Here is a 23,207-nt window from a genome sequence, read left to right on the forward strand (position 1 = left end):
ATGTGTTTCTGCCTCTGATGAATAGGTGCTCACCAGTGTCCTCGTTCCTATGTGCCCCCAGGGAAAAGCAGATCCAGGCATTCCCTGAACCTGCTGCCTCCAGTGAGGGCCCAAGAGAAAGGTGGGCCCAGGAACCACTGTGAGCTGAGATGGCTGGCATTTTGCCTCTTTTCTGCCTCTGTCATGCTCTTCCACAATACTCTCTCACCATCCACCGTCTCCTCACATCAAAATAGGGCCCGATGTTCAAGACTAGAGTTGCACTGTTTTAACTGCTGTATATGCCTGTGCATGATTTCTATTGATTGCATACGCTTTTGCTCTGACTTCTCTGAGATGATGAAAGTCTCGACAGCTGGGGCTCTATCTGTCCCTGCATAAGATATTAAAGGCAAGAACTACCTAGCTGATGATGGACAGAGGGAGCAGCCCCTCCTGAGGATGAGATGCAGGCTGTGGTGACACGAGGGCTCAGGAGCAGATCACAGTAGCCCACCCTGACTCCCCTGGCCCAACGCTCTTTTTCTCAGTGGATGCAGCCTTTATTGTATTTTGCTATTCTCCTCTTCATCCATACCAGCATGTCCCCTTACTGAGTGAACAACCTCTTTTCAAACTGAGAGCGGGCAGCAGGGATACCGGGGCAACTCAAGATCATCAGCCAGGCCATGACAGTGAACACTCAGCAGGAAGGCTGCAAATCTGGCCTGGATGATGGTCACATCCTTTACGGAGCATGGTCACAGGCCTCAGGGCATTTATTTGGAGCATAAGCCTGGAGATGTCCTGATCCCCAATCTCCCCCTCTTCACTTTCTCCAAATCCCATTCTCCTACCACTCACCTGTACACCCCCAACTCCCTTCTGATCAGAACCTTGGGATCTAGCTCAAAATATCACCACTCCCATGCTCACCCCATCTAAAACCGATCTCTCCTTCTTCTGATTTCCCGCTGCACTTTACATAGCTTATGTCCCACACATCTCAGATCTTGTCTTACGGCCATTTGTAGGCCAGGCTCTCACCCACATCAGTAATTCTAATGCTCATTCATTTATTCATTCCTCCTCAAGCATCTTCTGTTAAACATTTTGTATCACCACTTGGCATGTGCCATAGCCCCACAATGTTCAGGAAAGAAGATTTACTAACCGAATGACCAACTGACAAGGCAAGGGTTGATGGAGAGAAAAGGCATGGTCCCTGCCTTCCAGCCTTCAAAGTATTCACAGTCTAAAGAAGCTCAGGTGGGCACATGACAGTAAAGCAATAGGACAAGGAATCTATTAGAAAGGAACACAGTAGCCAGGCATGGTGGCTCACATCTGTAATTCCAGCACTTTGGGAGGCTGAGGCAAGAGGATTGCTTGAGCCCAGGAGTTCGAGACCAGCCTAGGCAATATAGTGATTTCTTGTCTCTGAAAATCAAAAAAAAAAAAAAAAAAAAAATTCAGTGGGGTGTGGTGGAGTGCACCTGTAACCCTAGCTACTTGGGAGGCTGAGGTGGAAGGATCACCTGGGCCCAGGAGTTCAAGGCTATGGTGAGCTATGATTTTTGCCACTGTACTCCAGCCTGGGTGACAGAGTGAGACCCTAACTTCAAAAAAAGAAAAAAAGAGAAAGGAACACAGTAATCACAGCCACACTTGCCTAGCCTTTGGGGAAGGTTTTGTAGTGGGGGCAGCACACTGACATTTTTGCTGAGATTGGAAAGGCCCAGAGACACACATGGGTTAAGGTGACAGAGCAAGAATATGCAAGGTATGTTCATGTGTCTGCAACTTGTCCAGATTGGTTGAATTCTTCCAGAATGCTCTGAATCAAGAGTACTGATGGAACATGAAGGTAGAGGTTTTTGGGGCAAGAATCTGAGCAGTTTTATGTGCCTGGCGAGGGAGCTCAGACTTTGTCTTATAAGTGAAGAGAAGCCACTGGAGTATTTGAAGCAGGGGGTTTTGTCTTAGGGATCTTGGTTATCTCTTCATGCCATAACAACTAGCAAACTGCTGGCTCCCCGGATGTGCTGAGTGAAGAGAGGCTCAGCTGCTGTGGACATTTGCCCAACTCGGGGAGGTGGAAGCCTCGAGAAGAGGACCCGGGTCTTTCCTCCCCCATTTCAAACTTAGTTCATTTTTACATTTTTAACCCTTTCCCCAGTGAACCTGAAGATACTTGCAGGTGGTGCTTGTGAATGTGGCTTTTAGCTCAAGATTAAGAAAAAAGAAGAAGAAAAAAGAAAGAGAATTACAAACTATAGTAATCCAGTACTTCTTCTTCTTCTTTTTTTTCTTTCAGTAATTCTCATTAGGATTAGAGACAAGTTCTGTTTGGACATAACTCCAAGAACAATTTTTATAATTTATCCTCACATTGAAAACCAGTCAGAAAGCCTCCAACGACAACCACTGGGGAGAGGAGAACCTATTCAGTAAACGGTGCTGGGAAAACTAGCTGACCACATGCAGAAGATTGAAACAGGATCCCTACCTAACAACATACACAAACATTAACTATAAATGGAAAAAAGACCTAAACGTAAAACCTCAAACTATAAGAATCTTAGAAAATGCAGGAGACACCCTTATGGAAATTGGAACTGGCAACCAATTCCTGATCAAAACCCTAAGTGCCCATACCATAAGAAATAAAATAGACAAGTGGGACCTCATCAAACTGATGAGTTTCTGCAAAGCAAAAGAAACCATCAAGAGAGCAGGGGAAAAAAAAAAAAAGAGAGAGCAGGGGAACAGCCCATAGAATGAGAAAAAATATTGCCAACTGTATATCTGACAAAGGCCTAACACCTAGGATCTACAAAGAACTTAAATGCGCCAAAAGGAAAAAAACAAACAGCTCCATTAAAAAGTGGGCAAAGACATGAATAGACACTTCTCAAAAGAAGATATACAGGCAGCCAACAGACACATGAAAAAGTACTCTGCCTCACTCATCATCAGAGAAATGCAAACCAAAACCACACTCAGATACCACCTAAACCCAGTAAGAATGGCCATCATTAATAAAATAAACAGCAACAGATGCTGGAGAGGATGAGGAGAAAAAGGAGTGTTTCTACACTGCTGGTGGGAATGCAAACTAGTGCAACCTCTTTGGAAGACTGTAGCGATATCTGAAAGAACTAGAAATTGACCTTTCATGTGATCCAGCAATCCCCCTACTGGGAATATACCTGGAGGAACTCAAATCATTCTACAAAAAAGATACCTGCACACGCATGTTTGTTGCAGCTCTATTCACAATAGCAAAAACATGGAACCAACCATGCTGCCCATCGAAGCTGAACTGGATAAAAAAAATGTGGTATATATACACAATGGAATATTATGCAGCCATAAAGAAGGACAAACATATGGACAAAGAAATAAGAAAAAAAAAAAAGGAACTATGGCAGCACTGATTGAGCATCTCTAATCAGAAAATCCAAAAATCCCAAATGGGCCCAAATCTGAAACTTTTGAGCACTGACACGATGCCACATGGGTGGCTGAGCTAGTGGCACCTTTGCTTTCTAATGGTACAAGGTACACAAAGTTTGTTTCATATACACAATTATTTAAAATACTGTATAAGAGTAGCTTCAGGTTATGTGTATAAGGTGTATATGAAACATATATGAATTTTGTGTTTAGATTTGGGTCCCATCCCCAAGATATCTAATTATGTACATGCAAATATCCCAAAATCCAAAACAACAAAACAAAACAAAAACTCTGAAATCTGAAACACTTCTTGTCCCAGGCAATTTGGATAAAGAATACTCAACTTGTAGTTATCTAAATGATAGGACATTGACAGAAAGATGGGTGATTTTTTCTTTCTTTCCTTTACAGTAATGAAAGAAAAAAAATCAGTTTAATAACATTATTTTAAAATGTTGAATAGACATTCCACATTTGATAGCATTCTAGGGGTTAATAAAGACACACTGCAATTTCTCCAGTGTTTTCATAAGTGCCTATATTGAGATACTGCAAACCAAGAACCTAAAACAAATTGCCCATAATAGTTGGTAATAGTTGTGTCTTGTACTCTTTCATCTTAAACCAAAGCCATACAAATATCTTCAGAGGTACAAGGATATGAACAAATACACACACATCACTTACTGTAACAGATTGAAGTCACTTCTATAAAGGAGTTATGTTTTGCATATAAGAGACAAGAATAGAAATCATTTGTGAGAAGGACAAGAGAATGGCTTGGGAAATTCAAAAATAAAATGCCTTGATATGATACCAAATGGGAAATCTGGCGTGACAAACAATAAAGGCAGAGCAGCCTCTTGGTGTGGAGATGCCTGCAGACCATGTGTTCCCTCTTGTTTGTTTCTTTTGTTGATCCGGCCCAACTGAGGGCTATGACAGGGTCCTGGCTGTCCATCACTGGCAGTGATTCCCAGGGTGGAAAGGGGACATATTCCTAGAGGTTCTTGGGCAATGGGTATGTTTGTATTGGGAACACCCGGGTGATTCTGATCTACCCTCAGGGGGCTGCCCTCACTGCCTCTGAGAGTCCAGGGGGACATATCTGCTCCCCTTTCCCCCCCATGCTGTATTCCAGGTCCACTGATGATACAAAGGGTCTGATTTCATTTTCTGAAGGAAAGGATGGAATGTCTGAGGCATACAGTTTATTCGATTGACTTCTAGGTGTTGGAGAGAACAAGTGAGAAGTCATTGTCTCTGGACTTGGCAGAGCTCTGACAAGAGAAGCAAGAAGTCACTTCATGGGAGCACACGGTGTTTTTATAAAATCACAGACTTCATTTCTTTAGGAAGGGAGACAAGAGGCAAGTGGGAAAGATAAAACGTAGACAACAGAAGTACTGAGCAAAAAGAGAGGGTAGGCTCTCTCACCCTGGCTACTTGCCACCCCACAGAACCAGTCTTGAGACACCAAGGACACAAATGCATACGCGCAGAAAGGGGCAAAATGCTGCCAGGCCACCAGCAAGCAGCCTCCTCTCTGTGCAAGGAGTTTTCAGCTCTTTAGGTCCAGAGGAAACCACTACACTAGAACAAAGCAGTGGGTAATCTCACCAATTTTACACAGCAATTCACAGTCCCCAAAGTACTTTAATGCAATGACAGGTTATGAGAAAAAATATCTGTTCCAATGAAGGGAAAGTGTTTTACATAATCGAGAAGAACATCAGTGCAACATCGGTGAAGGTGGGGGGTGAAGACAGAAAAGGAAGTAGGAAGAGAAGAAAACTTCTGGAATCCCACAGAGAGTCATATTCTACTCTGCAAAAAGCCATCTCCTGGAGACCCCATGTCTAAGTAACTGAAAATTGCAAACCATTAATCCCAGTTATGAACAGTTGTTTTACACGAGGGGGGTTTGTGTTAAAAAAAAAATCAAATCCACAACACACCTTAAAGCTTAAAAGAAGATCCATCTAGGTATGATATCTTAATAGCGAGGTTTCAAAAACACTTTCTTTACTGTAAAGGGCCCCATTTGGAAAGAGTGTGTTCGTTCTCTCTTTTTTTTTTCCTCCTATAAATGTGGAATTAAACTTAGAAAGCTAAAAAACAGATGAGGGCCTTAAAAATTCCCTTCTAGCGCTATGTATTTCTTTTTAAATATGAGATGCCTTTCATTTTACAAGACTGGAATTCTCATTTCAGTCTTGGCACTCTAACAAATGATTAATTCAGCCTCCTCCTTTCTGAGAGCTGACCACATTTGCTGGTCAAACGGTCTAATCCTGTTTAAAATGCAATCCAAGAAAAATATTTTCGAATAAAAATAAAAATCCATGATCCTCGGAAACTGTTCACCTTGGCTAAAGTGATCCCGTTTTCCTGCAATCTTGATGTAAATTTGAATTTTGCACCTATAACAGCGATGAAACTCAGCTGTGGAGGAAAGCCAGGGGGAATCTACCTTCCTGGGTTGAAAAATTAAATTCCCAGCCCTAAAAGTTGTGCCCACATATTGCCCTCACTTTTCCAATTCCCTGGCAGGGCCCACGTCTCGTCTGTGCTTTGTAACCCTCTGCTGGCATTGTCAAAATGTTAAGTATGGATGGTAGTAAAAATAAAAATGGTCTTTGAATGGAAGTTCTGTGAAATCTGTTGATTCAAAGATGTTAATCATTTTTACCATGGCTTGTCTATTTATAGCCTTTTGTTTCAAACAAATTCTGACAAGCTTTTAAAACTAAGAAAGAGAGCCAGCATGTTATTTTGAAAAGGACTGAAAAAAAAAAAAACTCAACAACAACATAACAAGCTTTCTACTAATTCACTATGCCATTAGAATCCCAAATTTAAACTGCAGTTGTATTCAATTTAAATGAGATGTTTTCCAACCAGATGAAAGAGTAGGCAATTGTGGCTCAGAAACAATGCAAGGCGGGAAGAAATAAAGAAATATAAAGATTAAATGTGGCTGTTTCTTTCAACAGATGGTGACAGCATCATGGCAGCATGTTGTTTTTTCTTTAGTTGAAGAACACAAACATCCGTAATCAATCATCACTGATTAACTAATTATATTACCCCATCCTTTTATCACTTGGCTTGGACCTTTATCTGTAAACACTGAGGACAATCAGCATGCTCTTATTTTTCTAGAAGCATATTCCTGTCCACGTACAGTCGTTGCAGTTCCAGGCTGCACACAGAATTCGACATTACCGTCCACCTTTAAGCACTACTGCTTTGTTATTTTATTTTATTCTATTTTATTTTTTTTGAAACAAAAGCAATTGGTTTCCAACAGGCTGGATAATAAGTCTTTTGACCTGCATTCTTCTTTGACCCATTAAGGTCACCCCTTTGCTCGGGCATATAGCTGACTTAGGAAATGCCTGCAAGTCCTACATTTCATCTCCTGCCCACTCAAAATAAAGCTTTCTTTAAATGTGTCTGTACGGGTCCCTGAAGGCCAAAGAGGCATCCCTGTAGTGGGCAATGGAGGGACAGAAGCTTCTGCCTTTATTAATGAATGCAGACCATTATGAGTCTGGCTGGCTCCTTCCCTGTTCCCAGAAGCATATACTGTACGTGACTTAAAATGCTAGAATATTGACACAAAGCGAGCTGGGCACCCCTAAGGAAAATTACTCCTTGGATATAATGTAGGCTCGTAACAGCTATTAGAGTACAAAATAAAACCCTCCGGGATCAGACTGACATATACCGCATTCTACCTAGTCCTCAAACATTAGAAGAATTTCTTTGTGAAGGCATTCTCAAGGACAGCATTAAACTGACTTTTGTAGCAATCTGCAACAGCTTTTTGGCTTAGAGCTTTTAGTACTAAATCTCTGGTTTGAATCAATATAAGTACTATATCTTCCACATTAATCAATACATTTGGTTCAATACATGTTCTATTAAATTATACTTTCTAATCAAGATTTTTACATTTCCACCCTCTCTCTTTTTTATTCCCAACTTCTTCTGCTAGTAAAATAGTTTTAAAAGTGTATACAGCTAATGATGACAGGATACTGGGTTATTTTCCCCCCACCGCCTCCATGATAGAGAAAAATTAGTCACAAGGGTGGGGGGGGGGCTTTGAGCATCTTAATAAGGTTAATAAGATGTGAATGTTAATTTATTAACATTTTCAAAGTCCACACAATTACAAAAGCACTCATAATTTTAAATTGATTAAAAGTAAATTGCTACAGTTATGGAAGTGCTGTTAGGAATGTTCTAAAAATTACACTGAAGAGCCAAATCACACCAAATAACCCCATTTTGCCACCCCCAAGGTGTCCACTGCTCACAACTACAGATTTCCTGGCTGTAAATTTTGGGTAACTGTGTTTTCATAGACCTTACCCTGTAAACAAACATATCTGTGGATATATGCATTTTTGTGAGCTGTGTTTTGGTTCACTGAATATTCTTTAAAAGACAAATATATAATATTTCCCCTAAATGCCATGAGAATCAAAAAGACCCATGCACAGTGGATCTTTCATAGCCAAGGAAGTTGTCTCATAATTTTTACATTTGTAGAATTTACCAGAATGAGTTTCTATTCTTTTATTATGACATAGCAATGGCATTTCCAAAACTGCCTGTCATGATATGCTTTTGCCCCTCTCTTTAATGCCATGAATGTTGCATTTATGATCATGTTTGCACTGACAGAATTTCCCTTTTTATTTTTTCATATGGTAATGTCATCACCATGAACTTACAGAGACACTGATGCATTTTCTTTTGACATTTAACAGTTCACATGGGCTTGAGCTGACATCTCAAAGCATTTCCAGGATGACACTAAGCTATATTAAAGCAAAAGGTGAAATGGCATCATCAGAGGTGATCAGAAAAATACAAGATATTGAAGATGGAGAAGAGCTATTAGATTCTTTAGTTTGTTCCTGTGCAGGAACAAAATTGTTTGATAAAGTTTATACTCCAGGCTCATTTTAAATGATTCTTGCAATCAAGTTTCCACCACAACTCCCATAGGAAATGATTTCACATTTCAATAAACCTCGCCGAAGAACATTTTTGTTATTGTTATTCTCTGACTATTTATGCTAAATAAGTCCAGAAAAGAATGATCAGAGATCATCTTGAATCATGTGGACATTGGCATGTTCACGTTCAGAACCCTTGAGCATGGACCCAATAGTAAAGTTTTTGTATCTCATCCAGAGTAACCCCAAAGACAATCCAGTACATTATTTTCCAGTCATATACAAAATACATGTCATTTGCTTGCTTGAGTCTAGAGAGTCTGGCTTGTAAATTAAATAGATTCTAGGTTAGTGGAGCTTGCCTTATAGTTGGTTTCCCAACCTCAGCACTAGTGATGTTTGTGGCAGGACAATTCCTTGATCTGTCCTAGGCATTGTAGGATGTTCAGAAGCACCCTTGACCTCTATCAACATACCAGTGGTACCTTTGATGAACAAGCATGGTACATTTTAGTGACAATCAATCAAAGCCATGTTAAAGAATATTTGCAATCTAGTAATGTATAAAGGGACCCAAATATTAAAGTGTGGAAATTAGTATTAAGGGCATGGAAGCAATTATTTACTTTGAAAGAACCCCGGAGCCACCACCCTCAATTTGCTGGCCTAGATTCAATGACAGGAGTAACTACACCTGTAAGTAATGCAGCAGAGAAACAAAGGACTGGTTTCAGAGCTGTGAGGGACCTAGCAGCATCTGGCCCAGTAACTCATTTTACAGATGAGAACATGAAGTCCTAGTGACTTGAGACCAGCTGGAGTTTGTCCTGTGGCTGGACTGGCTGCAGAGATGAAGGTGCTCACTGCCGTGGCTAGTATCCCCTACCCAGAAAGACAGGGTGTTACAGGACACAGAGCAAAGGCCTTTCCACTTATGTGAGAGGCTTTATTCTCAGAGGAGCATGCCTGCCTGATGCAGGAGAGAAGAGGAGAAAGAGGTAAAAAGGGAGGGAATGTCTCCTGAAGTAGAGAGAAGAGCATGAGCAATGCCGAGAGCCCAGGGGACAGAGGCCAGAGGGCGGGAACTGCTTAGGAGTTAAGTGTTTGGTAGGGTTGAAGATCCACCAGGAGGTGGTAGATTAAAATATGGGCCTATTTTCACCACATTTTGCTCTTTTTCTCAACAGCAAAAAACCCAACGTGGTTAACGATGTACTAAGAATACTCAGCTGATTAGCCTAGCCTTAGTCTAATATGAGTCTTCGGAAGCCTGAGCAAAGACTAATTATGTAATTAATGCAATTTTAACAATTAAACATTATGGAGACATAGAGTCATTTGGTCCACTAGCTTTGAAAGGACAAATCCTACTATCAGGCCATATATGGGAAATGTTGAACACTGTAACAATTCTATTTTCCATGAAGAACTTGAAAATAGTAGTAAAATTTCAGTTGCAAGCTGACCCCTATCTGTTTTGCATACCTGGCAAACTTGACAACAGCTCTCTTTAGAACTGACAACAGCACACACTATCTATTACAGAGAGAGAGAGAGAGAAAAGGTACCGAATTGGAAGAATAGGCTAAAAAGAGCAAAACGGCAAAGAGTATAAAGTTTATTTTTAAAAAGGAAACAATAAATCGAGCTACCCGTTTACAACAGCCAACGAAAAATTTAAATCAAACTATATAAAGCCAGCACAAGTGAGAGAGTCTGGGTGTAAAAATTCTGCTCAAATTCTAGAAATGCAGGATTCCAGCGTATTGTGGGACAGAAGGCTTTGATAGGCAATACTGTCTAATAAGATATTCAGGGATTAAGTCAGTGCTTCACAGACAGATGTGTCCATGTGCCAGTTGTTGCTAAGCTTTAATTTTGTCCCCTGTAATGTTTAATTTATCACACTGGCGCTTTCTAAACTAGAACATCTGTAAACAAGGTTAAGAATGACCTCCTTCCAATTTTACATCCATGAACAGTGCCCCTTCTTCGTGCTCTAATTTTAGATACCTTAAAGATAAATAAATCTGTGGAAGGAAGAAAAAAAGAAGGCTTGTCTGACACTGTAATGTGTTCGTCTTGGGCGAATACAAATTTCCTCTCCGCCAGGCACTCGATGCACACAACGGACTCTTGATGCTGAAGCCATCTCCAGGCATCCTCTTCCCAGTCAAATGCAATTAAACAAACTTCTGCTAAATATTTCACAACTTTGTGTAATAATCAGTGGCAAATAATGGAAGCTTAAATTGATAACTGCTCAGAAAAGGCCTCTTGCAAACATTATAAAATTCCTGCTCCTCCTTTTTCTCTTAGATTTTGAATCCTGGAAGGATTTTTTCTTTTCAGAGAACTTAGTGAGTGAAATTAACTAGAGTTATATCACCCGGCCCAAGATCTTCCAGTCAAGTTGGGCTGTTTTGCAGTCGGCTGCAAGATTTCACTGGCATCACTTACTTCACTTCCAAGTTTGAAATCTACTGAAATTTAGTTATGTACCAAAAGATGTTGGAGCAGGGCATTGATTTAAAAACTGACTGGCAGCCTTAGGATTTAAACTCTGGTCCACCAGATTCAAAAGGTCATCTGATTAGAATGGGAGAAGCACAGGGCGTTGTAATTTATATTCAAAGGGTAACCTTTGTAGGAAGGAGGAGGAAACCAAGACTCTTTCTGCATTTCCACTTGATAGGGACAAGTATTCCCTTCAACCAAATTCCAATAATTGTGAAAAATAGTTTATTGAATTTGGGCAAAAAGCAAAAGAAATGCCACTTCCTTGTAGTGTATTATTTCTTTTATTAAAAACACTGCTACACTCCCTAGGAGGTAAACTCACATTAAGAGTAAGTCAAACATGTTATAAATCATTAAGGATAACAGAAAAACATCTTTCCCCATCATAAGCAACAAAATGCTTGCCTACTAGGGCATATGCTCTAATATGCATAAAAATAAAACTGGAAAAGGACAATGTATTGATTTACATCATTAAACTGTGCTAACTATGAGGCATATCCTGAGTGTGCGTGTGTGTGTGTGTGTGTGTGTGTACATGCACGCATGCAGGCACGCACACAGGCATGCACGCATGTGCATTTCCATGTCCAAGTGAGCGTGTGTTGCATAGGGCAAAAAGAGTCATATGTGCTTGGTTTCTACAGGTAAAATTCCTGGCGTTTGCCTTTGATCATCTTGCCTCTCAGGGAACATATTCCTGATGCAGAATGCAATTAGAAGGAGCCCCAAGTAGCCCTTGTTTTAAATTCTAAGAAAGTTCTTTAAAAATGAAAATATTTTACAAACCCAATTCTATTTGGTTGTCCCACTCTAAATTAAAACAAACAACCCCCCCCCCAAAAAAAAAAAAACACACCTGGTATAGAAGAGAAAAAAAATTCACACTCAAGCTAGGTGCTTTTTCTTCTTGCTTGCTTTCCTCTCCCCTTTCCCTGTATGTTTTTGTGTACTGTATAGAAAGTTTCAGGTCTCCTTTCTTTAGCAATCTCTCCCCACCCCCTAAAATAATCCCAGTTTACTAACAAGTTCACACATGCCCAAAGAGAAGACATCAGGGATGCTTGAATGTATTTCTTATTCACTACTGAACCTTGTCTTGAGATATATTTTTATTCTCCCTTATCCACCATTTCCTCTTATCTTACACTCTTTGGGGGCTTAAAATGGCAGAACTGTCCCCACTCTCTGCCACACCAGGAAGAGCTTCTATTTGCCTCAGAAAGCCACACACGAAGCTCCCATTCTTCTCCACTTCCTGTGCACCTTTCCTGGCTTTGCTTCTAGGTCTCTGTGGGACAGTTTCCTCACCCCTCATGGTACACAGAGTTACTGAAAAGACAGCCCTTTAATTCCCCCACACAGAGATGTGCTGTAGCTATGGTGAGAGTAATCTATAACCTTCACATCCTTAAATAATTTGCTACTCCAAGTTAATTTTAATTCATTACAATAAAGCAATATAATTAAAAAAAACTCTTAAAAGTGAAGTATTTAACATGATCTTGGAAGAAAGACAATTGTGACTAGCAGAGGGCCAGGCAGCAGGCATGGTACACACTCATGCAAATTCAAAGGTGAGCTGTAAACAAGAACACACAGCAATACCGCCATGCATAAAGGGCCAGGCGACGGGAGGCCTCATTCTAATCAGTCCTCAAAGGAACCTGCCATACAGAAGTGGCACTTATTCTAATTTAAAGCCCTCATGCTTGCTTCAGTGTTGCAAAATTTATAAAAGAATAACTTCATTAAACCGCCTGGCACTTCAAACACAAATGTAAACCAGCCACAACACAGAAGGAGCCGGACAAGAGGAAGAGGAATATTCCCAGAGAGTAGTAGTGAACTCTGATATTAAAATATAGAGTGTGTGTTGTGGGGCTTCTCTTTCCCAGCAACTTTCCTTCACCAAGGACTTCTGCCACGGGGCTCTTGACTTCTGTCACAAGGCCTGTTGCTCCTGTGAGTCTGCTTAATAACACTGAAAATCATTCAAAATGCTTCGGCAAGCCTGGTCACATGCAGAAATACAGCTGGCAGTTCATAAATGAACGCTATTCAACGTTCCTTTCCCAGTCTGCAGAGGAGATTGATTCTCAACACACCACTATTACAGTTCCCATTTACTTGGGTATATATTTCAGACTCACCTAAGTTGTTGAAAAACTAATGTAAGAAAAAATGTTTTCCTCTTAACCCTGGAACTCAAGAAAGCAAGTAATAATAAGGGTTAAGTGGAAACAGTCTGCTGAACTCATGCATGGCGCTGGAGAAAAGTTACCGTCACAGCCCAAAACACACACTTTTAAAGAAATTTCTTTTTCTCCCCTGGATCAGAGAATCATAGACATGCTACAGTAAAATAACTTCAGGCTAGATTCCTAAGCTACAATACACTTTGTGTCAGAACACACATCATTTCACGCTGAAATGTCAGTATACTTCTCAAATCTTTTTTTTTTGGAATGCAATGAAAAGCCACATCTAGAAGTCTATATGAAAACTTCAAGCCTCTGAGAAAGTATGTGTCACTCACAAGTTACACTACACATTGTGATCTTGAGAGACCCCAAGAATGAATGACTCCCATCTAGTGTTTACCACCCAAGTGCACACAAATGTGTGCAAAGATTTTGTTTCAAAGAGAAAAAAGTGAGCATTCCAGAAGCTTGAAAATGGAAATCCATAAATGGATGAGAGGAAATGGCTCCAGGGTAAGTAAAAGGTGAAAGTCTCCAAGGGTTTTAAAAGAAAAAGACTGTTTATTCCTGTTGTCTTTCTGCAGTTTGGAGTGGGATTCTTCCCTTTGGTCAGAAGAAAGAACAGTTATAGGGTGCTTGGGTCAGGTTGACTTGAGATCAGAGCAACACAATGGGTGTGAAACGCAAAGTTATCACCAAAAAGTGCAGTGTCACAGGAGTCATGTTATTCCAGGGATAAATAAATATTGACATGAATTCTCTATGATCCTTATACAATTATTTTGTAGTGCTGAAAACTCTTTTGCATCCAAGTAATGCAATATATTGGTGAAGATAAGTTTGTCTTCTTTTTCCTCTCCATGAAGAAAATAGGGCTAATCAGATGGAATGAATGAGCTAATTCAATTACAAGAGGCCTTTATTATATAATAAAATATGGATTATTGATCTTGTGGTGTTGGCAATGCATGATGTAAAAGCAGCGAATGAAACCTTGAAGATTTGAATTTGAGGCTATTTTTATTCATATTTGAATCTACCAGAACGGCTTTCCCCTTTGAAAAGCTACCAACATAAAACAGCACTCACTAGTTAAATCTAGTGTTCCACCAAAAGACAAATAAGAGGGTAACACAGAGGACTGGGCTGGGAGCCTGAGAAAGCCCCCTTATAGGGTATAAATAATAGATAGTCTCTTTGGGCCTGTGGAGAGGTGAGTAAAAACTTATTTGGTGGACCAAAATTTACTTCCTAGGCATCTTGCTACAAATCCAATCTGGTCCTGGAATAAGAATAAATGGACTGTTGTGGCCCTTGCCCTGGTGAGGAAGACCTGGTTGTCCTAGCAAAATCCTGTCATCTCTTAGCTCTTAAAAAATGCAACAATCAACCCTGGTTAGAAAGAAAGCAGCTCTGAATGTGAAGGTCACGTGGACAGGAAAGCCCACGCAGCAAACACCAAAGGAAAAAAAGAAAGCGAACCATGCTATTCAATGTATATTTACACACCTCCGGCCTGCCTTCCCATTCCCCTTATAAATCTGCCCCGAGATACAGTGGCATGCTGATTGCTATTTGTGCTCTGCTACAAAGTGCAGGCCAGACAGTCTCCTGTCTTCCTTATAAACTTCTGCAGCTCTTCCCTACAGAGTGAGGGCTCTTCCTTTACACGGAGTTCACATCCTCTCTGCCTTTTTACGGGCCACATCCGTGTGCCCCCCACACAGCAGTGCAGACACAGATATGCTCTTTTCTCCTCTAATTTTTTAAGAGTAGAAACGAGTTTTGTTTTGGTAGGCATCCCTCCAAAGCATAGGTAAGCGTCCATGTGGTGTGTTTTCGAGAAAGACTCCGATGAAAGGGAGGAATGAGAGATGCTAAACAATGCCGCACAAAGTTGCAGACTGTTCGGCTACAGTCCAGAAAATGAATCCAATTTTTCATTCTGTCATTATAAATATTTCATTGCAAATGGTACTGATTTTCTGCAACTGTGGTTAAGCAGAGGGCCTCTGTGTGAATATTTAAGAAAAAAAAAGGAGGAAGACAACGAAGAAGAGGGAGGGGGAATTAAAGGTTAGCAACCAATTAATTTCTTACTTGAAATGTAAAAGATTCTGGGAGAAATTCAACAGTGATGTAGTGTGTGACTCAAAGAAGAAGAAAAAAAACATTTACTCTGCTCTTCTTCTGACAGTTTCTCATAAAATATCTGCAGTCCATCTATCTTTTAGTACTCCAGGCTCCTCTGGAGAGCAGAAAATGGTGGTTTAAAGCTCACTTCAGTGCCAGTCTGCGGGAGATTGCTTTCCACAGGACCCCCGCTGATGGAGGCCTAGGGGAAGAGGCCCAGGAGTTATTCAATCAGCCCGAGACTCTGGGGCGGCTGGGGGTCCTTTGAGGGCTGATTATAAAGCTGCCCTCCTGTTGCCTGCCTCGGAACAGAACGAAATGAGCAGCCTCTTGCTGAGCAGATTCTGCAAGAAGGAATTTCACCTGTCATGGAGTTTGTCAGAATTTCAGGATTTATCTTGGTGCAAAATTAATAAAATACCAACCAGGATTTCAGGCTGACTACTCAGCTGTGTCATCTCAAAGTGATCTTTCACCCAAGAAAACCTGGACAGTGAGCGCGGCCATTCTTGCCCTACTTTTTCTTTGGAGGTTGAAGGAGATGATGTGACTAATACCACCCAAACATCAGAATGAGATTGGGAAGCAATTACACACAGGGCGGAATGACGCGTGGGTGCTGCTGTCTTAATGCACGACCCCTCACCCCGCCGCTGGAGTTCGAAAGCCTCTTTGGAATAAGTGGAGTCTGAGGCATAAAAAGGCCATTTCTGCAGTTTATAACACAGTAGGTCCCCTATGGCATCACATCTGTTAAATTCATACACTGGCATTTCAGGCCTGGATTTGATTTATCTTTTAAAAAGGAGTACTAACAATGGTGTATGTTAAGAGCATGTATTACAAAACATTACAGATTAATCTTGGGTCAGCCATGATCAACAAGGTACAGTTTCATCTTTTGTTTCAACACACACTTCCCTCAAGTCCCATCACCTTCTGGGCTGAAAGCAGAAAGTGGAGGTGGGGCGGGTGGGGAAGGAGGGAGAGAGCACACAGGGGATGGAACAGGGAGGGAACAAGCATCTATTTCTGAAACCACTGCCAGCTCTAGGCTGCAACAAGTTTGGCCATCTTTGCTCCTTCCACTTCAGAATGGTGGCTCACACCACATGAATCATCACAGCTCTATTAAGTGAAACTTCTATACAGCCCAGGGTTTGATCATTTTCAACTGAGGCTTGGGTAGCCCTGAGGCAATTAGCTCTAGTCCTCAGAGTGGGTGGCATCACTTCACAGATGAGGTCAGTGTGTGGGGTCTGGGTTGGCGTTCATGCCACTGCCTGGCCCAAGTCAACAGACAGAGTGGGTGCATTTCTCAGGACCATAGTCTCATTCAGGTTCGACTTGCAGGATGCTGAACTCAGGGTTAACTTGGATTGCGATGTACACCATGTATTGCATCCCTGGCTTCCAACCTTGCTCAGGCCATGGCTACCTCTTACTCATCAGTAACTGGCAGCACATCCTCAGTTCTGAGTCAGTGATGGTCTTAAGGCAGGTGCTGCTTCTCTATTTTCTAATTGACATCTTCTAAGTGAGACATTCAACAATGCTGTAATGTCTTCCTTCCTGCTCTTCTGGTTAAATGACAATTCCATTTTGGAGAACCACTTTTACACAGAAATAGTAGTCTGACAATACTAACACCAAAAGACCTCAGGAAAAAATAACCAAGAGAGAGCAAGAGAGAGACAGAGACACAGAGATAGACTGAGAGACAGAGGGGGGTAGAGAGACAGAGAGAAACAGGGGGAAGGGAAGGAGGGGGGAAGGAGGGAGGAGGAGAGAGAGGGAGAGGGAGAGAGGAAGAGCGAGAGGGGGAGAGAGGGAGAGGGGGAGAGAGGGAGAGGGGGAGAGAGGGAGAAAAAGAGAGAGAGAAAGAGGGAGAAAAAGAGAGAGAGAGAGAGAGCGAGCATGTGCAAGCAAGCTCGGAAGTGAGCGCACAGATGGTGGGGGGGGACGCAGGGTGCTCTCAGCAGGCTTCAGTGAAGATGCATTAACTCCACAGAGGGATAAGGGCTTCCCACCAGTACTGTCATGAATTATAACTGAGTATGGGAGTGAAGTCTTGGTGCCTGTCTCACAGCAAATATACGGTTCCATTTTCCTGCACAATCACCTTTCACCCTTATAAACTCAAAGCACAGCGAAGCACACTGCTGATATTTAATGGTATCACAGTAGCCTTTTATATGTCTAGAAGGCACACAAGCTTAGCAGATGTGCCCAATGGTGTAAGTCAGACAATTACAAAATTAAGTTTTGGCAATGGAAAAAAGGAAACCTTTTATGAGCAATTCGGGTTTCCAGTGAGAGATGGTCTTCTGCCAGCCCAGGAGCTACATTCACGCAGGGGGTGGGGGCCACGCAAAAAAGAAGCTGGCCACCCAGACAAGAGGGGCCCAAGGAAAAAGCTCCACTTTTGCAAACTTTCCCCTCCTACAGAAAAGCAGTTCCTGCCCAGTTAGTTTCCCACTCACTCATTCAATGAAGTTATCAATGAAGGAGTCCTGTTATTTTAGGCAGTTTAAAATTTCACCACTTTTAAAGGACTCGTTTACCCTGCCTCTCACTCCCGCTTAAAGCCTCAGAATTGCTGTTCTAAATGACAGCCCTGCAAGCACAGCTTTTAAGCACTATTCATCTCCCCGCCACATCTCAGGCTTTTACAGAACACTACTCTCTCTCACCAATAAGGAGAACTTACTCCTTCATAGCTGCAGGGCAGAGCCTGTTCCAAGCTGTAGATTCGCTGTGAATATAACAATAAAGGATACAAATGTGAATTCCTCTTAAAATACACGTTTGGCTGTGAAGCCGCCTTGCCTTAGCAAACTCGATCAAGAGTAGCCTATCAATCTTTCTCCAAATGCACAGCAACAGCTCATTTCACTCGCTGTCCAAGGGATCACCACATCGATGGCTTAGGAAGATGCTGGAATGGATTCTTTGCTTATTTCAGGGGATTTATAGTCAAAGTCTGTGATGACCATCTTTCTTACCCTAATTGTCACAACAGTTGGATATGGAAGTGGTGTTTCCCAATATTTGCAAACATAAAGGGTCTATTCTTGGCCCTTTGTCTCTGCTAATGTGAGGAAACTGATCCATGCGTGGAGCCAACATCTAAAATAGGAATACATGCGAGAATTCCACATGCAGAACGTTCTAGAAATGTGGCTTTCCAGATCTCTTCAAAGGATCTGACTACAGAGCCACAGAAACAGAGCTCTATCTTTACAGGACAATCACACGCACAGTCTCTCCTTCCTAATAAAGGCAGATCTTCTGGTGCTGTGGCAGCAGGCTGTCTTGGCGACATGGAAGATGGCAGGGCCAGCAAAGCCCAGCCAAAGCAGAATGTGGCAGAGGTGATGAACATTTCCAGGGGGTGGTAGGGAGGGGGCTGCAGAACTGGCCACAGTGCTCTTCAGTACACCCTAGCTGGATGCTCCATAAAGCGCACTGATGGCAGTTTGGAGATGGCCATCTGTCGTCAACTCTGGGCCAGACAAAAAAATAATGTAATGGCAGCTCGCTAACAACAGGGCTGTTGGAGGAGGGAACCAGTCCTAGAACGAAGAGGTGGTGCTCCTTCTTTTAATAGCGGAAACCAGTCATCGATAGGAACATCAAGAAATTAATGGATGGAGAATTTTTAAAAACTGAGCTGGAGTGCTGTAGAAACAATTCAAATGCAAATAAAGCGATTTTAGCTTATTGCAATTACCTCTGCTGCCCTTACTTCAGTCATATTAACCACTTGATTCTTGAAAATTTGACTATCAGGACACATGGTGAAGCAGTGAGGGCCAAATTTAGAAAAAGGTGAGCCCAGGTTGTGCCTCCAAGCATGCACACACAGATTAGGCATTTATTGGTACAAAACGGGTAATTGAAAATGCATTTACTCATTTAGTCCAAATGAGTTCATTGTGACAATCATGCTCATCTTTCTGTACGCTTGCTTAATTTCTAGATGCAGTTTTATTAAAAAGCAAAATAAAACGACCTCACCTTTAGACGCATTAGGAATACTTTACAATTGCAAACTCTCTCCTTTGCTCAAGAAGAACACTAGCCTTCTCGTGATTGCATAGATGATGGGCAGTGCGGGATGAGAGAGAGAGAATAACAGTCAAACTGGGGTTAGGTTAGCCATGTCCTGTTTGTGTCCTACGTGATTAACTTTCTGCCTTCAATGGTAAGGCCAATCAATCCTGATTGAATTATCCAATATTAACAGCTGAAAGTGATCAAAACGAATGGTGAAAACACAGCACCAATCAATAAATCAATGCAAATGATTCGGTTCCTGGAGATCTGATCAAATAAAAGAGATAGATCAATTTAACCACTGAGCAAATTAAGAGCAAGTTGCCGTAGCACCAATTTACTTCCAAAGCCCTGCAGGCCCACAAAGCAAAAAAATGAGGTGATGTGTAAAATGGATCAGCTTCAGAATCACATGCCCACTTGACACAATTTCTACTCCTGTTAATTTTGGAGTCTTTCCGTTGTATGTAAGGGCTGAGATTTTGGCCCCAAGAACAGGAGACACACAAAGGTACAGTGGATTTAAGGGAAGGGAGAGGTAAGGAAGCAGGCCCTGACCATCCAGGAGGGGGTGGGAATCCCACTCCCCACACTGACTTTCCTCCAAAGTGACCATCAGAGCACCTGGATACGCCAGGTCTACACATGGTGATGGGCAAATATGTCCAACCTAAGGGTCTCAGAGGAAACCCACATGATAAGAGGCAGACCAGGGTTTTGAGTTTTACAGTATGAGTGGGGATAATAAAAGAAATTTTAAGCTCTGTTAGAAATAAAAATTAAACACTTGAAAAACACAGAAAAGTTGTGAGCAGATGGGGATAAAGGGCTAAACAGCTTTACAGGCACTTCCTTTAGATGTGCTGTGAGTCGTAACACATCTCTCCATTGCTCTGGTTTGAAAAAAGAGGATTTCAGCTTCACTTGGAGGAATACAGGAAAACAAAATACAGTAAAACCTTTCTCCAAACCACACCCAGATTGTGTCTTGTTTTTTATGAAGGACCAAAATTAAACCTTTTGTCTTGGCTACATTCTCCTAAGTGGATGGAAGTAGGGAGAACCAGGTTGTTTTGAAATACATTTCTGAGAGCAAATATAAATGTTTAGTTTTATAATTAGATGGTAAAAACAAAACAAATAAAGGAAAAGGGGGAATAAAAACCCCCAAGACTGCTAGTCACCTGAAAAAGAACAATGCTTAAAAATACAAAGTTTTACCTGGAAACCAATGAACATGAAACTATGTCAAGGTATGATTCATTGGAAAAGGATTTCAGTGAACTAGAAGAGAACTAAGGAAAGTTCTCACATGTCTGGGATATAGATTTTCTTTTTTTTTTTGAGTTGGAGTCTCACCCTGTCGCCCAGACTGCAGTGCAGTGGCATACCCACAGCCACTCCAACATTGACCTGCTGGGCTCCAGTGATCCTTCTGCCTCAGTCTTCCAAGTAGCTGGAACTACAGGTGCACGCTACCATGCCCAGATAATTCTTTGATTTATTATAGAGACAAGGTCTCACCAAGTTGCCCAGGCTGATCTCAAACCTGCGGGCTCCCAAAGTGCTGGGATTACAGGCTGAGCCACCAAGCCCAGCTAGATTTTATTTTCAAACAACAATGAATCTTGCTTTTGTTTACTTAGGTCAGCACTAGGAAAGCAGTAAGAGGACCAGGGAGCCAATGTTTAATAAGCACCTATTATGTTCTCAGCACTGTATACCCACCCACCCTTCCAAACCACAGGGCTGCCTCCCACATGGTTCTCCCAGTTAGAGCTGAAATGCTTTCTCTTGGAAGACTTTTAGCAACTAATTATACATTACCACATATAATAGACTTATATACCTATCTGATCCTTTCTAGTAGACTATAAATATATTTTGAATTATTTTTTGGTATGGCATGGAGTGTCTAGCACCATGGTGAATTTAAAAAGATGAAATTATATTTTTATCAATATTTTTAATAAATGTATTTTCTTACCTAATAATGGCACTGGGACTATAGGAGTATATAAGATAGCATTTGTGATTTTGACAATTAACAAGGACTTCTAAGTGCACCATCATGTATTATTTCATAAAACACAGCTTTGCGTTACTTTTACTGAAAGTCTAGTCTAGGGCCAGTAGCTAAGTTAGCGGGTGACCCAGTAAGCCATTCAGCAGCTATAATTCAATGCTGTATTGTTGTCTTATATGTTGCATCTCATATGTAGTAATTCATTTTTCCTTTAGCAATATGGCCATAAAACTCAAGCACCAGTTAACAGAGGCGTGACAATATGCAACAAAATCAAGTGATTTGGTGGAAAAGTGATTTGAGAGGAAAATCAAACAGCTAGAGACAATTACATATTTAAACTTTAGTGATTTCTGGAAGTTTTGGTATCTCTCTCACAATGTCAAATGACTACTGTACTTTGAATGTGGAAAACATTGCATTCATGACTTAATAAAGGAAAGGGCTAGGTATCAAAATAACCTTTGACTCAAAAGGAATTGAAAACTAGGATTTCAGAGCCTAAAGTTCATCTAAGTCAATTCCCTCTATCTCTGCTGCAGGATTCCCTTGACACCATTAAATGTCTAACATGATGCCTGATAAAACTTCCTTTTTTATTTTTATTTTTTTGAGACAGGGTCTCGCTCTGTTGCCCAGGCTGGAGTACAGTGGTGTTGTCATAGCTCACTGCAGCCTTGACCTCCTGGGCTCAGCAATCCTCCTGCCTTGTCTTCGTGAAGAGCTGGAAATACAGGTACATGTCACAAACCTGGCCACCTGGCTACATTTTTATTTTTGTAGAGACAGGGTCTCACTATATCACCCTGGCTGGGGTCGAACTCCCGGCCTCAAGCAATCCTCCCACCTTGGCCTCCCAAAGTGTTGGGTTTACAGGCATGAGCCACCAAGCCCAGGCGTGAAACTTTCTAGGTGGATACACTGAGTTAGAGGATGATTTTCTCACTGCTATGCAATAGAAGCTCTTCAGAGGCACCAATTAAACAGCAATTAGTGTACTGAAAGAATGTGGCCTATTCAACAGGATTTTTACAAACACACCACTTGCTCACACCTGCATAAACCACTTTGGATACAAATATGCACTGTAGGATATTATTCTTGGACTCTACCATCCTCTCTCAAAGCAGCTTCCTTAAGTTCTGCTGAACAGTTTTGAGGTCTGTTAGGAAAACATGTGAAACATTGAACATATTCATTCACTTCAGAAATAATAAAATGTTCATTTAGTTCAAATAATGGGCTCTTATTCCTAAGCACATCTCCCCCCTCACCATCATGCTAGGTGGCCTTTGAAGTATATTAAGAATTCTTGCAAAAATGAAGGGAAACTCTACCAAAAAGAAAAAAAAAGACTATATTTTGCTAAGAATTATATGTTACATATTATCTCTAGACTAGAATTTAGAAGTTTTGGTCAGCAAGATTTAGAGGTTGTGTGAAGAGGAGAGTTTCTACACTGGCAAAAGGTGTGTCCTAGACTAAGTATTACATAGAAATGGTGGGCTCATCTGGTCTAAATCTTAAAGGAGTTGTGGTCTATGATGTATAAAGGATGATGCCTGAATGCTTGAGCTCCTGAAGATGAGCAGCATAATGAGGAACTCCCAACATTCTGTTCGGCTTTGTAGACAGTGTAAATGAAGGTAGCATACTACTGTATATGTGCACACACACAGATATGTAAACACACATGTATACATATATATATATATATACAACCCCATGTACATATATAATGGTGTGCAATTTTCATTAACATTGCCCTCTCTCAGCCGGGCTCGGTGGCTCAGCCTGTAATCCCGCGCCTTTGGGAGGCTGAGGTGAGTGGATTGCCAGAGCCCGCGG

The 23,207-nt window shown here is 41.3% G+C and overlaps 1 protein-coding gene across 1 annotated transcript in view; it reads right to left on the reverse strand.

Moving 5' to 3' along the window:
• The window catches only part of ZNF521 (zinc finger protein 521), a 264,956-nt gene that overhangs the window by 940 nt on the left and 240,809 nt on the right, over positions 1–23,207 (reverse strand). The gene's annotated exons all lie outside the window — the stretch shown is intronic.

The sequence above is a fragment of the Carlito syrichta genome, unplaced genomic scaffold (genome assembly GCF_000164805.1).
Source record: "Carlito syrichta isolate Samal-C Ts95f unplaced genomic scaffold, Tarsius_syrichta-2.0.1 Scaffold72428, whole genome shotgun sequence".
Classification (NCBI taxonomy): domain Eukaryota; kingdom Metazoa; phylum Chordata; class Mammalia; order Primates; family Tarsiidae; genus Carlito; species Carlito syrichta.